The sequence below is a fragment of the Mus musculus genome, chromosome 7 (genome assembly GCF_000001635.26).
Source record: "Mus musculus strain C57BL/6J chromosome 7, GRCm38.p6 C57BL/6J".
Taxonomy (NCBI): Eukaryota; Metazoa; Chordata; class Mammalia; order Rodentia; family Muridae; genus Mus; species Mus musculus.
Window position 1 is genome coordinate 127,351,779 of NC_000073.6, and position 16,782 is coordinate 127,368,560.

The following is a 16,782-nucleotide window of genomic DNA, read 5'->3' on the forward strand; positions in this document are numbered from 1 at the left end:
CCACATGAACCAACCATAACATTATCTTCATTGCTACTTCATAACTGTGGTTTTGCTACTGTTACGTAGCAAACCACAGTAATGTGGTTTGTAATGTAAATATCTGTGTTTAAGACGATGCCTATGAAAGGGTCAGTTGACATCCAGAGGTGTGGAGAATGGCTGCTCTACACATTCTCAACCTTCTGCGACACTCCTTTCCTATCAAGTTAGGCTTGCTCCCATTCGAAGTGCATCTCTATCCTCATGTGCTAATTTATACACGAGATCAGTTAATGTTGAGCCCCAGTTTTCAGGATACCCGTTTTGGATGAGAATGTATAAACTGGGGCTCCAAAGCTACCCATTATGACTGAAGACTCTTATTCCTCCTCAGTCTACCCCATAAACTACCGTTGAATTTAAATAAACGGCAGCGTCTGGTTTTTGAAGACCCATCTTAGCTTTTTCTGTTCTCCTGAGGGTCAGAGGTCTTGACCATTCTGGCTACCTCTAGTCTCTTCATCCTGTCTACCAAGTTCATCTTTAGCTGGCCAGCATCAGAACATAGAGAAAAAGCAATCTTTTAAGTCAAATATAATAATGTAATTATTGGGCAGTGGTGGCCCATACTTTTAATCCCAGCACTTGAGAGGCAGAAGCAGGCAGATCTCTACGAGTTTGAGGCTACCTGGTTGACAGAGCTAGTTCCAGGACAGCCAAGGCTACACAAAGAAACCCTGTCTCCCCACCCCCACACTAATAATACAATGTCATAGTGGGAGCAGGAGTCCCTGGCTGGAGGGCCACCACTGTTTTCATAGTAGCATTAATAAGCATGTGATCACGTGACAGCCAAAAGCTATTTTTGCCCTCTTATTAATGATAAAAATTGGGACGTTCCAAGGACTTACTGAAAGTTCTACGTCCAAGTTGTGATTGGTTCTGTACCCAAAGTTGAGCCTATTTTAATTTTTTCACAGGAAGAAGTCATTCATCAATCGATACTGGGCCATTCCTGCTTTAAGGGAAAACAAAAGAACCTTAACACTGGGGATACCAACTCCTGGCAGTGGTGGGGCCTCAGCTGCTCCACCCAAACATCAGCCATTGCTGTCTGACTTCCCTCCAAGTTCAGTGGGGTCCCAGGCAGGCCTCTGAGTTCCATGACTGCAGGAAACTAGAGACGCTAAGGAGTCCACTTGGCCCACCTTGCTAAAACCTGCCAAGATGTGTCCAGTGGAGATTTTGGGGTTTTTTTGTTTGTTTGTTTGTTTGTTTTTTGAGACAGGGTTTTTCTGTGTAGTCCTGACTGTCCTGGAACTCACTCTGTTGACCAGGCCGGCCTCAAACTCAGAAATCCATCTGCCTCTGCCTCCCGAGTGCTGGGATTAATGGCATGGGCCACCACTGCCCAGCGAGAATTTTTTTAATGATCCTCCTGAAAGGGTCCAAGCAATACATTGCTGTAGTCCAGTGTGCAAAATAATGTACAAGGATTTCATCCCCCTTTCCATTGGGTCTCTTACACTAGCTCCCATGTGCTATTAATCTTCATACCAATGGTTCCTTGCTTAGGAAACCAAGGATTGAATTTTACAGACAAAATATTACTCTGAATATTTTGCTCCTTTGGGTCTTAGTAAATGTCAATAATTGCATAAAATGCTTTGCCTTAGAGAACTGAGATGAACCCACATTAATTCACCTCCTCACAATTACAACCCCTTGGGTAAGAGGACTAAGCTCTTATCCTCCATCTTTATTTAAAGAAAACATTGTCTAACTGTCTCTGAGGACTGAGTCCCACATTGGGTGCCAGTGTTAGGGGTCTCTGCAACTACTGCTGCCAGAAGGGGAACTATCGTCAGGAGGCGAGAAGGTAGTCTGGCTCAAAATAGCTCAGCAGCCAGTGTTCATTCCAACTTTGAGAGTTTGGCCACACATGGTTTATTTGGGGGCATAGTTAAGCAAGCACAACTTGGTAAAATTTTTTCTAGTGATAACTATCATATGTGCACAATAATGCTTAAGACATGACTACATCAAAACTCTTTGTAGGGTCCATGTGACATCTTTTATAAGGATGAATTCTATAGATTGACAAGCTCATGATAAGGGGAGTGAGGTCTCAGCCACACAGATAGCACAAAGGTCACCAGGCTATTAACCACATCTGCTCCCAGCTTTCTAGATGGATAACAAGTTATGTATCCCTCCCTCTGAAAGGGCAACCTTGTGTTAACTCTCTAGGTTCCCCTAGTTCTTATCTAGAAACACAAGGGCTTCCGTACCTCATGTCCAGTGTTCCCTGACACTAGTACAGATGCCTGGACAGTTTCTACAATTTGGGGGCTGAGCATTGGACTACTATGCTCCAGTAATAGCAATAGTCTTTATTTTTGTTTTTGGGGTTTTTTTTTGTTGTTGTTGTTGGTTTTTTTGTTTTGTTTTGTTTTTTTTTTAGACAGAGTCTCTATGTAGCCATCCTAGAACTCTCTATGTAGACCAGGATATCTCTGAACTCACAGAGATCTGCCTGCCTCTGCCTCCTGAGTGCTGGGACTAAAGGCGTACACTATTCACCAGGCTACAGTCACTCACTCTCTTCTTTTTGCAGGGGTTGGGGTTTGAGACAGGGTTTCTCTGTGAAACTCTGGATGGCCTTGAACTCACTCTGAAGACCAGGACTGCCCTCAACCCTAAAGATCTGCCTGCCTCTGCCTTCCAAGTGCTGGGGTTAAAGGTGTGCGCCACTATACTTGGTGAATATAATCACTTAAATAAGTGGCATAATCAAATATGTCTCTCTCCCATTCCACTGCTCAAAGCAAACAAAACTTTTCTGATCAAAGCGGTAGCCATGTAGTCTATGGGCATGAACACACATATTTAAAAGGTAATTTGGCAAGTCCCTTGTGTTTATTTTACAGTAGCCACAGCTGCCCCGCTGAGGTCTCTGTCCTCCCCCTGCCACAAGTTTTTTCCAAGATTATTATTTTGAAATATGAACTGCTGCAAGATATTTGATAATACTGTGAACCCTGAGAGTGTGTTTCTTACTAGAAAAACCTGTTTGTAGTTGTGGTGTGGCTCAACCCCAGCACACACCTTTAATCTAAGAGCTTTCTGCTTCAAAACAATAAGCAGAATTAAATAAAGTCAACCATAGGTCAAGAGGTGGAGCAAACAATTAGTTGACAGAGAATGAACATAGGAAAAAAAAACATAGAGCGTCGGAGAAAGTCAGGAGGAAGAATAGAGAGATGCTGAGGACGTGGAAGGGAGGGACATTCAGTTTGAGGGTTTTCTGAGACATCATGGGGAAGGAGCTTGTCTTCTGGGATGTCATCTGAGGAAAAAGATCATCTGAGTGCTTTCTCTGCCTCTCTGGGCTAGCAGGCTTTAACCCCAGCATCTGGTTCCCAAGTCTTCATTGGTAAAATTGAACAATTGAGATTTTGATAAAAACAATATTTGATGCTCCAACACATGGCATGACCCCATAGACAGAAATCACCCCAGCTGAGGACAAACTGAGAAGCTTTCAGATTTGGTAAGCAACCTGGGAAGTCCTCAAGGAGAGTTAAAGATGGGAAATACCATAACAGAAGGCAGTAGGACCCTGTATAGTGGTCCTTTAGATGGCTTGAAAATAGAAGCAGAAAATGAAAAGATAGATAACTCAATTGAGACAGACATAATGCCAATCATAATTACTATCAGTTTGGTAATTTATATTTTATTCTTAATAGTCATATTTGGGTTTTTTGTGCCAAATATGAAAAGTGGATTGATAAGATACAAGCCTTAGAAAGACTAACACATGAAGTAAGCTACCCATTCAGACACAGACAGAGGAATTTAGACAAGAACCTACCACACTACTGCATGATAAATTAGAAGAGGGGTGACCTAAGTTTGTTAGAAAAGCAACTTTAGTTTATATAGTTACTATACAAGACCTACCAGGAAATGGTAGGCACCACAAGGTTGTGAAGAAGTTCAATAGAATCCTAAAGACATATTAGATATACTTGAGGATATTTAAGGAAGGAATTATTTCATGTGGTGTGCATTCACCCTATGTGATGCAGATATTAAATTTATGGGCAACTCAGAGCAGAATTATCCCCCAAGACTGGAAAGATTTGGCAACAGCAATACTGGAAGCTGGTTCTCAGTTACAATGGTGAACATGCTAAAAAGAGGAAGCTAAGGCCATAGTCAACTAAATAGGGCAAGAGGTATTAATATTTCGCAAGATAAATTGCTAGGTAAAGGTCAATGTGCTGAGTTACAAAGACAGCTTGAATGTGATAATCACACGTTGGTGCTTTGACGTTTAGCAGCTTTAAATGCTTGGCAAGGTATGAAAAAGGTCTGGATCATTTACTAAAATTATACAAGACCCCAAAGAAGCCTTCACTGATATTTTTTTTTGAAAGATTGACTTCAGCTGTAAATAGACTAGTACCAAATTCAGAGGTCAGACAAATACTCATAGAATCTTTGGCTTCTGAAAATGCTAATTCCGAATGCAAAAGGGTGATTAGGCCCTTAAAGGCAAGATCAAGTGCCAACAGAAGAATGGACTAGAAATACTCCTGATATTGGATTCCAGGCTTATGATGCTACTCTGATATGAGAAGTAATTTCTAAAATTTTTAGAAAAATCAAAATGTCAGGAAAAAAAATCAAAATTGTGGTAAGCAAGCTCATTTGAAAAGGCAAGGCATTCCTAGAAACATTTTTTTTTCTAGAGATAATTCAAAAAAGCCCCAGTTTTCTGGAGGATGTGGAAAGTGTGGCAAAGGCTGACACTGAACTAATGAATGGAGATCAACAGGAACAGGTTCAGTTACTATATGGATTGAAACTTTATCTTAGATAAAATGAAGTGTAAGATAGGTCAAGTCCATAGGGCAAGAAGGACAAGTAGAAAAATTGAAGCCGAATGTTGCTGATATAGCCATGCGTTTATGGGGACACGATTTGTTTCAGCAATGGAAAACACAAATTAACATTCCTCCAGTCTCAGAAACATACCATAACTTAAAGGATGCCACTGAGAAATACACTGAAAGGTATTATCAAGAACAGTCAGACTGTTCGGGCTGTACATAAGCAGGTCATAACAGGTGTTTTTCTTTCAGAGACACCAACCACCCTACCTTTAACTGACAAACCTGTATGGGTGGATCAATGACCTACCTCAAAAGAAAATCGCTGGTACTAGAACAGTTGGTACAGGATCCGCAAAATGCTCAACACATTGAAAAATCTAGCAGCTCAAGGAATTTCCCTGTGTTTGTTATAAGAAAGAAATCAGGAAAATAGAGGATGCTAACAGATTTAAAAGCCATAAATAAAGTGATTGAGACAATGAGATCTTTATAGCCTGGAGTCCTGTTGCCTTCTTTTACCTAAGTCATGGCCTTTGACAGTCCCTTTGCCTGAGCTTGATAGAGAAAGGTTTGCTTTCTCAGTACCTTCTTATTATAATCCTAGTCCAATAAAGAGATTTCATTGGGAAGTCTTACCACAAGGAATGTCAAACAGTCATACCATGTGCCAATATTTTGTACAAGAGCTGTTAGAAATAATTTGCAATCAGTTTCTTCAATCTATTATTTATCATTATATGAATGATATCTTAATGATTGATTCAGATTCAGATAACTTAGAAAAAATGTTTGATGAAGTAAAGAGAATTTTGCCTTGCTGGGGATCACAGATTGCTCCTGAAAAAGAAAAATACAAAGAGGAGATGCTATCAATTATCTAGGATATAAGATAGGTCTGCAAAATATTTGACCGCAAAAAAAGTTCTACAAATAGGGAGAGACCAATTAAGAACTCTTAATGATTTTCAAAAATTGTTGGGAGATGTTGATTGGCTAAGGCCCACAGTTGGATTAACAGCTCAGGAGCCGAGTGACTTGTTCCAAGCCTTACAAGGTGATAAGGACTTAAATAGTCCAAGAAAATCATCTGCTGAGGCTGAGGGAGAACTGGCTCTGAAGAAAGGAGATCCCAGTGTGCACTTGTGGAGTACTTGGCTCCAAAGATGGACCATATTTTGGTTATTTTGCCTTCGATTCGTTCTCCCACTGGTGTAGAGAGAGGGGAGTGTCTTAGAATGGAGATCTATAGCACACGAGCAGAGTCAAACAATTACAGACCCACCTACATAGAAAAGGTTTCTGAATTGGTTCTAAGAGGAAAAATGAGACTTCCCCAATTAGCAGGAATAGCTCACAGCAGAGACTAAGACACACTTCACTGATGCTGCGATTGCCTCATTATTGGCACAAGAGGAACACTGGCATAAAACTGGCAGTGACTTTTTTGGGAGAGATTAACAACAAATGTCCCAAAAGCAAGAGATTCCAGTTTATAAAAAGAACTCATTGGATTCTCCCCTGTATAGTAAAAAAGGACACCAATTTCTGGAGCCACTACATTCTATTCTAATGCAAATGAGTCAGGAAAGGCAGGCTATAAGTCAGGAAAAAATAAATAACATGGTTCAAACCCCTTATAATTTGGTTAAAAAATTAGAGCTGGGTGCCATTGTTATGGTCCTATGTGATTTTCCTGAATCTCTTAACATAGTTACTGACTCTCAATATGCAGAAAGAATTGTCTTACAGATCGAAACTACTGAACTTATTCCAGATGTGTCGGAATTAACTTTACTATTTACCTACTTACAATAAGTAATCAAAAATAGCAACCATCCACTGTATACAACGCACATCAAATCTCATACAGGTCTACCAGGCCCTCTGGCACAAGGTAACGATGAAATCGACCAGTTATTAATAGGAAATGTGTGCTAGAGGTCTCAGAATTTCATAAGAAACCCCATGTTAACAGTGACAGTTTAAAGAGAGATTTTTCTGTCACTTGGCAACAAGCCAAGAAAATTATTGGGAAATGTCCTACCTGTTCTTTGTATAACCAAACTCCATTACCTGCAAGTGGGGAGGGGTGGTAACCCAAAAGGTACCCAAAGAAATGCAATTTGGCAAATAAATGCGTTTCATTTTGCAGAGTTTGGAAAATTAAGGTATGTAACTATATGGCATATAATACCTTAGACACATATTCAAGATTTCAGTGGGCAGCTGCTTTAAGGTCTGGAAAGACTGATTGTGTGATTCATATGGATTAGAAGTTATGGCTGTTACCGGGAGGATACCTGTAAATTTAGGGCTGTCAGTGCTCCCGCGTATGTCTCTAGTAATATAAAAAACTTTTTGAATATTGCATCATAACGCATATTACAGACATGCCACATATTCCTATAGGACAAGCAGTTATAGAAAAGTCTAATGATATTTTAAAAGAGATGCTTAATAAACAGAAAGGGATTACAAAGACCCCCAGAGATAGATTACATAGTGCTTTATTAATTTTACTTTTTAAAAAATGTGGATGGGGGGAGGCTGGCGAGATGGCTCAGGGCTTAAGAGTGCCGACTGCTCTTCCAAAGGTCCCGAGTTCAAATCCCAGCAACCACATGGTGGCTCCCAACCATCCGTAACGAAATCTGATGTCCTCTTCTGGAGTATCTGAGGATAGCTACAGTATACTTACATATAATAAATAAATAAAAATTTTTTTAAATGTGAATGAGGAAAAAACCCAACATGTTCTGAGAGATACTGGTTGTGGGGGAAAATACTGCTGAATTAGATCAGCCTGTATATATTTTTTTAAAGATTTATTTATTTACTTTATGTATATAAGTACACTGTAGCTGTCCAGACACACCAGAAGAGGGCATCAGATCTCATTACAGATGGTTGTGAGCCACCACGTGGTTGCTGGGATTTGAACTCAGAACCTCTGGAAGAGCAGTCAGTGCTCTTAACCACTGAGCCATCTCTCCAGCCCCAGTCTGTATATTTTAAAGATGTGATAATCTCAGAATCAAGCCAGGATATGTACTGTGTTGGAGAAGAGGCTATGACTTTGTTTCATAGGAAACAGAAAGCCATTTTTTCCTTCAAAAGATCAGATTTGACTAGGGGGGATCTCCTGACTGCAGACATGAAGAAAGAACCCAAGAAACAACTGGAGGGGCTTGGTCTAGTGCTGCTTTGTATGAAAATGCTAAATTCTGTACCCCAAGATCTGCTTGCTCCAAGATGAGGAGACCTTGTGTTGTGCAAACCTTGCCCCCCCAAGTTATCCCTGATTGGTGAATAAAAGATGCCTACAGCCTGGACTGGTCAGGAGAGAGGGTTGGAGCAAAGGTTCTCAGGCTTGGGGTCTAAGGAAGGAGAGAGGAGAAAGATAAGAAGCAGGACTGAGAAGATGCCATGGGAGAGGTGGGTCATGAGCGCATGGCCACAAGGGCCAGCCGATTAGAGGACAAGAGGCTCAGGTGGAACATGGCGAGTGATGTGTCTAGGTAATAAAAATGGAAGTAAACAAAGTAGCACAGAAGGTCGATGTCTGCCCAGCTCTAGTGCTTTAAGGTTACTATAAATATAAAGGTTTCGTGTCTTTCACTTGGGAATTAGGTGATCTGAGGTTGGGTAGAAACCTCCAAATAATATTTACCACAACACACAACAAAACAGGTGACATGAATGCTCTCTCCTGCACACAGGAACAGGTGACACACATGTTGACCCTGCTACACAGGAGCTGGCTGAGACGCTAATGTCTATGCGTAGCTGATAAGTCTGTTTACCTATAGAGTCCTCATGACTCAGTATGCTATCCTCTATATGGCATGGGTGGGGATTTATGCTACAGTTTGATTATATAGTCCAATCGGGACTTAAAAGCCTTTTACCTGCTCAAACACAGAGCAGAGAAATATTGTTAGCTGTTTTGTGCACACTGCACATTCTACAGATGGTTGTGAACTTTCATGTGGTTGTTGCAAATTGAATTTTAGGACCTCTGCTCCCTCTGGTCAACCCTGCTCGCTCTAGTTGGCCCCACTCAATTTGAACTCGGGACCTTTGGAAGAGGAGTCAGGGCTCTTACCCACTGAGCCACCTCACCAGCCCCTCCACACCTCTGTTAATTCATACATGTATGTTACTTTTAAAAGTTTGTATGTTGGGGCTGGCGAGTGATCCAGCCTCACAGACTGCCTCAATTGCCGGTTCTTCAAAGAGTTGCATCCAGGACAACTTCAAAGCAGGATGTTCCAGCCTCTCAGATTGCTTCAGCCAGGACTTCAGAAAAGCCCTGCACTTTCCCATCACACAGAGACTGAACAGCAAACGATACAGCTATCTCTTCCAGGACTTGACCAATAGCCCAATTTTTCTAGGTACCTTTGCCCCCAAAGAACAGGAAGGAATTTTAAGAGAAAGATGCCCTGACTCTCAGCAGATGGGTGACTGGTTTTGATGGTTCGATGGGTGATGGATCTTTGTTGTCATTTAACACTGCTGTTGACAAGCTGTTATTGGACTTGGTCAGGGAGAAAGCAAATTAAAAGACGTTAGACCTAGGGATCTCTTTCTCTTTTTTTCTTTCCTCTATTCTTCTTTCTCTCTTTTCTAGTGTTAAGAGGAAAGGAGGGGGAAGACGAAAAGAAAAAGGGGGGGTATGAATGATAGGATAAAAGGGTAGATTATCTGTTACGGGCACTCCGAGGATCTTGTGAACCCAGGGCCGAGCATGTGGCAGTAACAACTAGGACGTTCGGGGCTACAGGCGAGGAGGTGGAGGAGAAGGTGGAAGAGGAGGGGGGGGGGGAAGGAGGAGGAGGAGGAAGAGGCAGATGGCTTGGAGCTGCCCCGGACTTGTGAGTGCCCGCCGTGCCACGCCCTGTCACGCGGCCTCAGGCTGGCCTCTGGCTCAGCACCTGCACTCTGTTTGTCCCCAGGGTGAGGGGCAGAGTCCAGGACAATGTTCTATACCTGGCCCAGCACCACGGGATGGCCCTGGGATGCCCGTGAAGCATCTCTGGCATGCTCCTCCTGCCGTGTGTATGTATGTGAATGAGGCCCACCTGGAGCTCCTGCCTCCTCGTGAGGAGAGGGAGGACGACATGTTGGACAGGTTCCACCGCTCCAGGAGAACTGGACTTGGCTGCCAGTTGTGCTGACCCCTGAGCTGGAAGGAGTCAGGTTTACTCTTCCCAAGATCATCAGGATGTTTGGCCACTTCCCCATACCCCACTAACATGAGCTCAGCCGCTAGACAGACCAGGGCCATGGAACTGAAGAGAAAAGCCATGCTTTCTGCCGCAGATATTATGAATGTAATTCTTACCTGATTTTTTTCATAGATGCTTACTGTATATAGTTTATTGGTGTTAGAGAAAGAGCCTTTTATTGGACTAAAAGGGGAGATACTGAGATAATGTTAGATCTCTCTACAATTGCTTGTCCTGTAGGATTGTAAGGTATGTTAATATCATGTTTCAGGCCACAATGTCTAACATAACGGACATTATAATTCGACATAGGTTGAAGCATCATCAACTTCAATCTGTAAGGCATTTCCAATATTGCTATCTAAATGTGCAATCTCATCATCAGCCTCTTCAGAGCCCAAGGCAGAAGCACATTGAAATCTTGAGTAAGTATCAATTGTATGATGTATTTACGTATGTTTATATCTTAAGTCTCTGAACTCTACAAAATGAAACATATAATTTATTGTATGATTCACAAACAGAATCTTTAATTTTAGCTCAGCATATAGACCTTCATTTAGTAATTGATCCTTGACGATATTATTACAATATCTAGTCTGATTAGGTCGGGCCTCTTTACATAGCATGTCGATAGACTGCTATTCTGCGATATTATCACAGGGTGGCGCTGTAAGCCTTAGACTGAATTCCTCTGAAGATCCTTTATTCTGCTTTTCTTTTCCTTTTGTTTTGTTTTGTTTTGTTTTGTTGATTTTCGAGACAGGGTTTCTCTGTATATTCCTGGCTGTCCTGGAACTCACTTTGTAGACCAGGCTGGCCTCGAACTCAGAAATCTGCCTGCTAGCCGGGCGTGGTGGCGCACGCCTTTAATCCCAGCACTCCGGAGGCAGAGGCAGGTGGATTAAAGGCGTGCACCACACGCCCAGATCCTTTATTCTGAATCAAAGGATTTTCTGATCTCTTTTCTGTCGCCTCCAACCTAGTATTTAATTTTTCAGTCTTTCCCTTCTGCTTTATTCTGATCTCACTGGAAAGGGATTTATAAAATTGCAATCATCACTGAAAATATAATTATTTGTTTGCTGATAATTTAAACAAAATTATACAGAATCCACATGCCTTCTGTCATTGTATTTTCCATTTTATTAAACAAAGAAAGCATTTTCTTTTAATCTCTTTAATTCTCTCTTTCCTTTGGAGAGTTCTCTTTATTATGCACATTTACAGAACATTTTTACTTACTTTCTTTCTCCTTTCTTCGGAGACTTTATTTTATATTCAAACTCAGTATTTCTGTCTATGATTGTGTTCGGTTTCTTTTCTTCAGCATATATGTATCTTTCAAAACACTTCTACTTCTCGCTTTCTTCTTCAGAGACATTACTGTCTATGCGCATCTATTTCTCTTTTACCGTTTTCGAACTTAATATCTTTTACTGCATTAAATTTTCTCTACATTTTTTCCATCCTTCTGTGATTTAGCCTTTTTCATTTTTCTTAACACACACTCTCTCTCTCTCTCTCTCTGCATGCTTTTGCTGGCATGCCTTCTGCTGCGACAAGCTTCTCTGTCCTGCTGCCTTCTGCACCAGTGCAGGCTCCTTTCTGCTGCATGGCCAGCTCATCGCGCTGGCTGCTGGCTCTCCTGAGTCTAGCCTTGGCAGCTTCTGTGCTTAGGCTGGCCTGCATTGTACAGCCTGTCCCCTCCTGCCACCCTGGGCTGGACGAGTCCGCTGTTTGTGCTCCCATGAGAGTCCAGCCTCACCTTGCCACGCACCATCTGGCACCTCGCCTACTCCCAGCTCGGGGAAGTTGCTGGGCCCGCGCTGCGGCCGTTTCTACCTGGTCTCCCGAGAATGAACTGGATCTGCGCTGCTGCCGGCTACAGTGTGGGCGCTCCTTACTAGTTGAGGTAGGTTCTGGCTCCGCCGCAGCCAGGCGAATGCGGGGGACACTGCTGCGGAGCTGTGACAGTGGACAGCGGAGTTAGCTCACCGGCTTCATTCCGCGGCACAGCAGGGCCTCTGAAGGAGCTGCGCCTGTGAAGTGCCCTGAGGCTTTGGTTCCCTGATTCCCCGTTCCTTCCAGGCTTTGCTGCTCATCAGGGGCTCTAGGCATCTCCGGACCACCTCCTGCCCAGCTAGAAACTGCTATGGGAAGTATTGGTTCTCTGCTTTTCGAAGGCCTGAAGCTTTGACATTATGTGCCCTTACATTGGACGCTAAACTTAACGGTGATGGTCTTTCTATGCTCGCCCTTACTCTGAGTAACCACACTGACTGTTATTATAGGGATTAGAAGTTTAGGCGCTATTGTTGGGCAGATTCTCAGCAAGTCTAATTTGGCAATATTGACCTGGCCTATGTGGTCTATTACCTGTTAGTCCTCTCTTAGTCCTTGCTTCCTTCTCCAAGTCTGGCTAGGAACTTCTGCCTCTCTGGCTCCCACTGAGATCTCACTTCGTAACCGGAAGTCCTGTCCTTCTTCTCCAGACCATCTATTGGCCATTCAGATCTTTATTTAACCAATCGCAAGCCAATGGAGTCCAATATTATAAAATACTGAGCCAAGAGATGCTGTCATTATAATGTGTGTGTGTGTGTGTGTGTGTGTGTGTGTTGTACAAGTCCTGCCTGCAATCAGATCTCTGCCAACACAGAAATTAGCATCTGAATAACACAAAGCTAATCTTCCTACAGTCACAACAAAACCACCACTCCACTAAAACGTTAATTTCCTGGATTCTTGCTTTTCAGCTGTGGAGAGGCTTCTGCAGACTTCTGGGCAAGGGGCGCTTTCTTTCTCCTGTACCCATAACTTTCATGTCTCAGTGCAAATACATTGGGTCAAGATCAGGTTTCTGCTCACTAGGTCTGTACTAAGCTTAAAGATGGAGCAGGAATGACTTCCCATGGCCCAGAGTGATTTCAGATCTCCCAGCAGATTGTGCCAAGGCCCGAGTGACACAGGGAGCTTCGGCTCTGGGAGGCTGCTGACAGTGAGTGCCCAGGATGCATGCGGTGCACAGCTATGGCAGAGCTTTGGTGGGAGTGCTGCTCTGGGCTGTCAGCTGCTGTCTTCAGAATGTGAAACCCATCGTTCCAAGCCCCCCCTGCCTTTTAAAGTTTCAGTCGGATGATCAGATGTTATCTGATGGGCCTGACACCAGCATCCTCAGCGGCTGTGCGTCTGTCTGACGAGTGTTCATAACCAGAATACACAAAGAACTCAAAAAACAAAGTAAAAACAAACAAACAAACAACCGCATATGACCCATTCAAAATAAGGGCATAGCATCTGAACACAGAGTTCTGAAGGGAAGAAATAGGAATGACTAAGAAATATCTCCAGAAATGTTCATCATCCCTAGCAATTACAGAAATGAAAGTCGAGACAACTGTGAGACTTCATCTGACCCCAGTCAGAATGGGAAAAAAAACCCAACAACAACAAAATAACCAACAACGAATGCAGGAGAGGACATAGGGGACGGGGCCACACATTCACTGTTGATGGGATGGAAAACTGATCAGGAAATCAGCCTAAAATTAAATCTCCCACATGAAGCAGCTCTGGCATCCTCTGGCATATGCACAGAGGACTGAACACAGTATTCCACAGGTACTTGCTCAGCCATGGTTTTTGCTTCCTTATTTCTCTGTGTGTGTGTGTGTGTGTGTGTGTGTGTGTTGTTTCCACACACAATTTGTCACCACAGATGTCCTGGGACTCACTGAAAACCAGGATGGCCTGGTTAAATGAAACTTTCCCGTGAGGGATAGCTACTCCCAGCTCTCAGACACTTTCCTGTTTCCAGAATTCCAAGAGGCAACTAACACCGAAGAGCATGGGGTCCTTTAAAATGAATCATACAACAGTCAAGAGCCTACTGCTTCAGCTTCTACACAACTCCTGTAGCTAAGGCTCAAGGAACCTTGAGGAAAGGGGGCAAAGTAGAGAGAGTTAGAGCCAGAGTAACAGGAAGTTTAGGTGAGATTCTGTCTCCTAGAAATGTCAGAGAAGCTAAACTCATGAAGTCTCACCAATATGGCAGTCTAAACATGACAGTTCATGAGGACGACACCAACAGACATGCTAACATAGAAAGAGGAGCGCCCATGAGGACCCAAGCCTAGCTAAGGCATGCTGAGAGGAGACCTAGTCTTTTCCACAGGAGAGAATAGTGCCATCAAGTACTTTAACCCTCTGAAACTGTGAGCCTCAGATAAAATGCTCTGATAAGTTTCCTTGTTCATGGTGTTTACCACAGCAGGAGAAAAGTGTCCAAGACACTCACTTAATACATTTATATTCTGATATGTGTCACCCCTTGGTTCTGTTCCTCTAAAGGACTCTAAAACAAATTGTGGTGACTGTCCTGACAATTTTGAAATTTTGCTTTCTTCAAAAACCATAGAAATTGTATAAGAATATGTTTTCATTTTAATTCCAGGGGTGGGGGCCTGGTGCTGCTTTGGCATGTCCTTAGCACCTGACTATAAATTGCCTCATGCTCTAGCAGGGCCATGATTTTACCAACTGCAGACAGTTTCTGCAATGTGTGATGTTTGGAATTCCTGGAATCTTTCAGAGGGTGTACAAATGCTAGGGCGCTGAGAGGTGGGGTTGGTGGTTGCGGTTTGTTAGTAGTCACGGTCAAATAAACAAAAGGAAAGAAATAGATTTGGGGATCCTTCTATCTCTTTCCCTCTCTCTGTCTCCCTGTTTCTCTGTCTGTCTATCTGTCTCTATCTCTTGTCTCTCTCTGTTCTGTCTCTGTCTCTCATTCTCTGTCTCTCTGTCTCTGTCTCTCTGTCTCTCTGTCTCTGTCTCTGTCTCTCTCTCTGTGTGTGTGTGTGTGTGTGTTTCTCTTCTGTCCTTGTTTATTTCTTATCTGGTTGATACCAGGGTTGATAATAGTGACGAAAGGGGTTGGAGAAAGAGTGGAGAAAGGTGGATGAGAGAAGAAACCACAACGTAGCCAACTCCAGCGCAGTATATGTAGAGTAGCAAAAGTTACCTGCAAGTGTATGGTACCGTAGACACCGTGTGACCCTGTGATGTGGTATAATGGCTGGCTGATAAGAGAAACCAATGATATTGAAAGAAAGAAAACTAAATTCAAAACTTCAAAGCCCTAGCCAGAAAGTTTATTCAAAGTCCATGACTCATGCAGCTTGATAGTTAGGAGGGCTTCTTGGACTTAGAGCAAAGAACAAAGGCTGTAAAGTCATCCCAGGAACTGGCTAGCCATAAAGATAGGGAAGACATACAAGAATGTCCAGACTGTCCGGGTGCCGCCCTATCTCCTGCCCTTCTGACCTAAGTTAAATGTTAACCAGATGCTCTGCTGTTACCGCCATCTGCATGTACAGTTTGCTGATGTTTAAATGAACCAATCATGTGAAACCGTGCCTCCCCCAGCCCCAGACCCTTTTCTATAAAAAACCCCCAGCTTTCAAGCCACGTGGTCGAATCCACTGTCTCCTGTGTGAGATATGTTTCGACTCAGAGCTCCGCCATTAAACTACCTCATGTATTTACATCAAGACGGCCTTTTCGTGATTCTTTGAATGCACGCCAAATCGGGAGTTGAGTGGGGGTTTCCCCCCCACTAGGTTCTTTCAACATGTTTTGCAACAAGGCATGTAACATGTCATTAGACTGTCGTGGTTTTCTGATGTTTCTGTCTGTATTTAATTCATTAAATTGTGTGTGTGTGTGTGTGTGTGTGTGTGTGTGTGTGACTCCAGCAATCCTTCCATATTGGAACTGCAAGCATGAGCTACCATACTCAGCCGTTTGCTTCTCCCCTTCCTCCTTCTTTGTGAAAAAGTCTCAAGTTTCTCAGAACTTACCATAGGAGCTGCTGTTTTGAACTCAAGTCTTCGTGGTTATTAGAGAAGCATTTTTATGACTAAACGGTCTCCTCAGGTCTCCTTTTTTTTTTGGGGGGGGGGATAAGGTCTCATATACCCCAGGCTAGCCTCTCTCTGTAACTGAAGCTGATCCCATTTTTTGTTTTGTATTTTAGTTAGATTTAGTCATTTATATGTGAGTTTTTTACCTGCATGTATGGGTACCAAGTGCATGCTTGGTACCCAAAGAGGTCTGGGACATATATCAGCTGGAACTGGAGTTACAGACAGTCACGAACCATCTTATGGGCAGTGAGAATTGAATCTGGATCCCCCACAAGAGCAAAAGGTTCTCCTAACTTCTAAGGCACCTCTCCAGCCCCTGGCCTCAAATTATGGCCTGGACCTCCTAGGTGCTGAGTTTAGAGGTGTGTGTTGCCACAGTGGTCTGTTGCCATTGATCCTCACCTTGTATGGTTTTCTTTCTATATGAACTCAACAACCTTCATCATTTTATTTAAAGGAAGTACTGCATGGCTTCTGTTTGGCATTTGAGTGGCCAGCATCACTTCCCTAGGCTTTGGGGCTATAAATCAATGAAAATAAAGGGTAGCTGCAATCCAGTGACAGCTGACCTGGTGGCATAGCTGAACTCATGGCTAAGCAGTCAGTACTGAGCTAGGGGACTGCACTGTGGGAATTCACTGCACAGAGGGAGGGTTCGGGTCTCTATGCAATGGCAGCTGTTGTAAGGATTATGCAGGAGTCTTACAGGCACACTTCATAACATCTATTATCACCCCT

At 43.0% G+C, this 16,782-nt stretch overlaps 1 pseudogene; it reads left to right on the forward strand.

Annotated features, from left to right (window-relative positions):
- Positions 9,838–10,212, forward strand: Gm51260 (predicted gene, 51260; annotated as a pseudogene).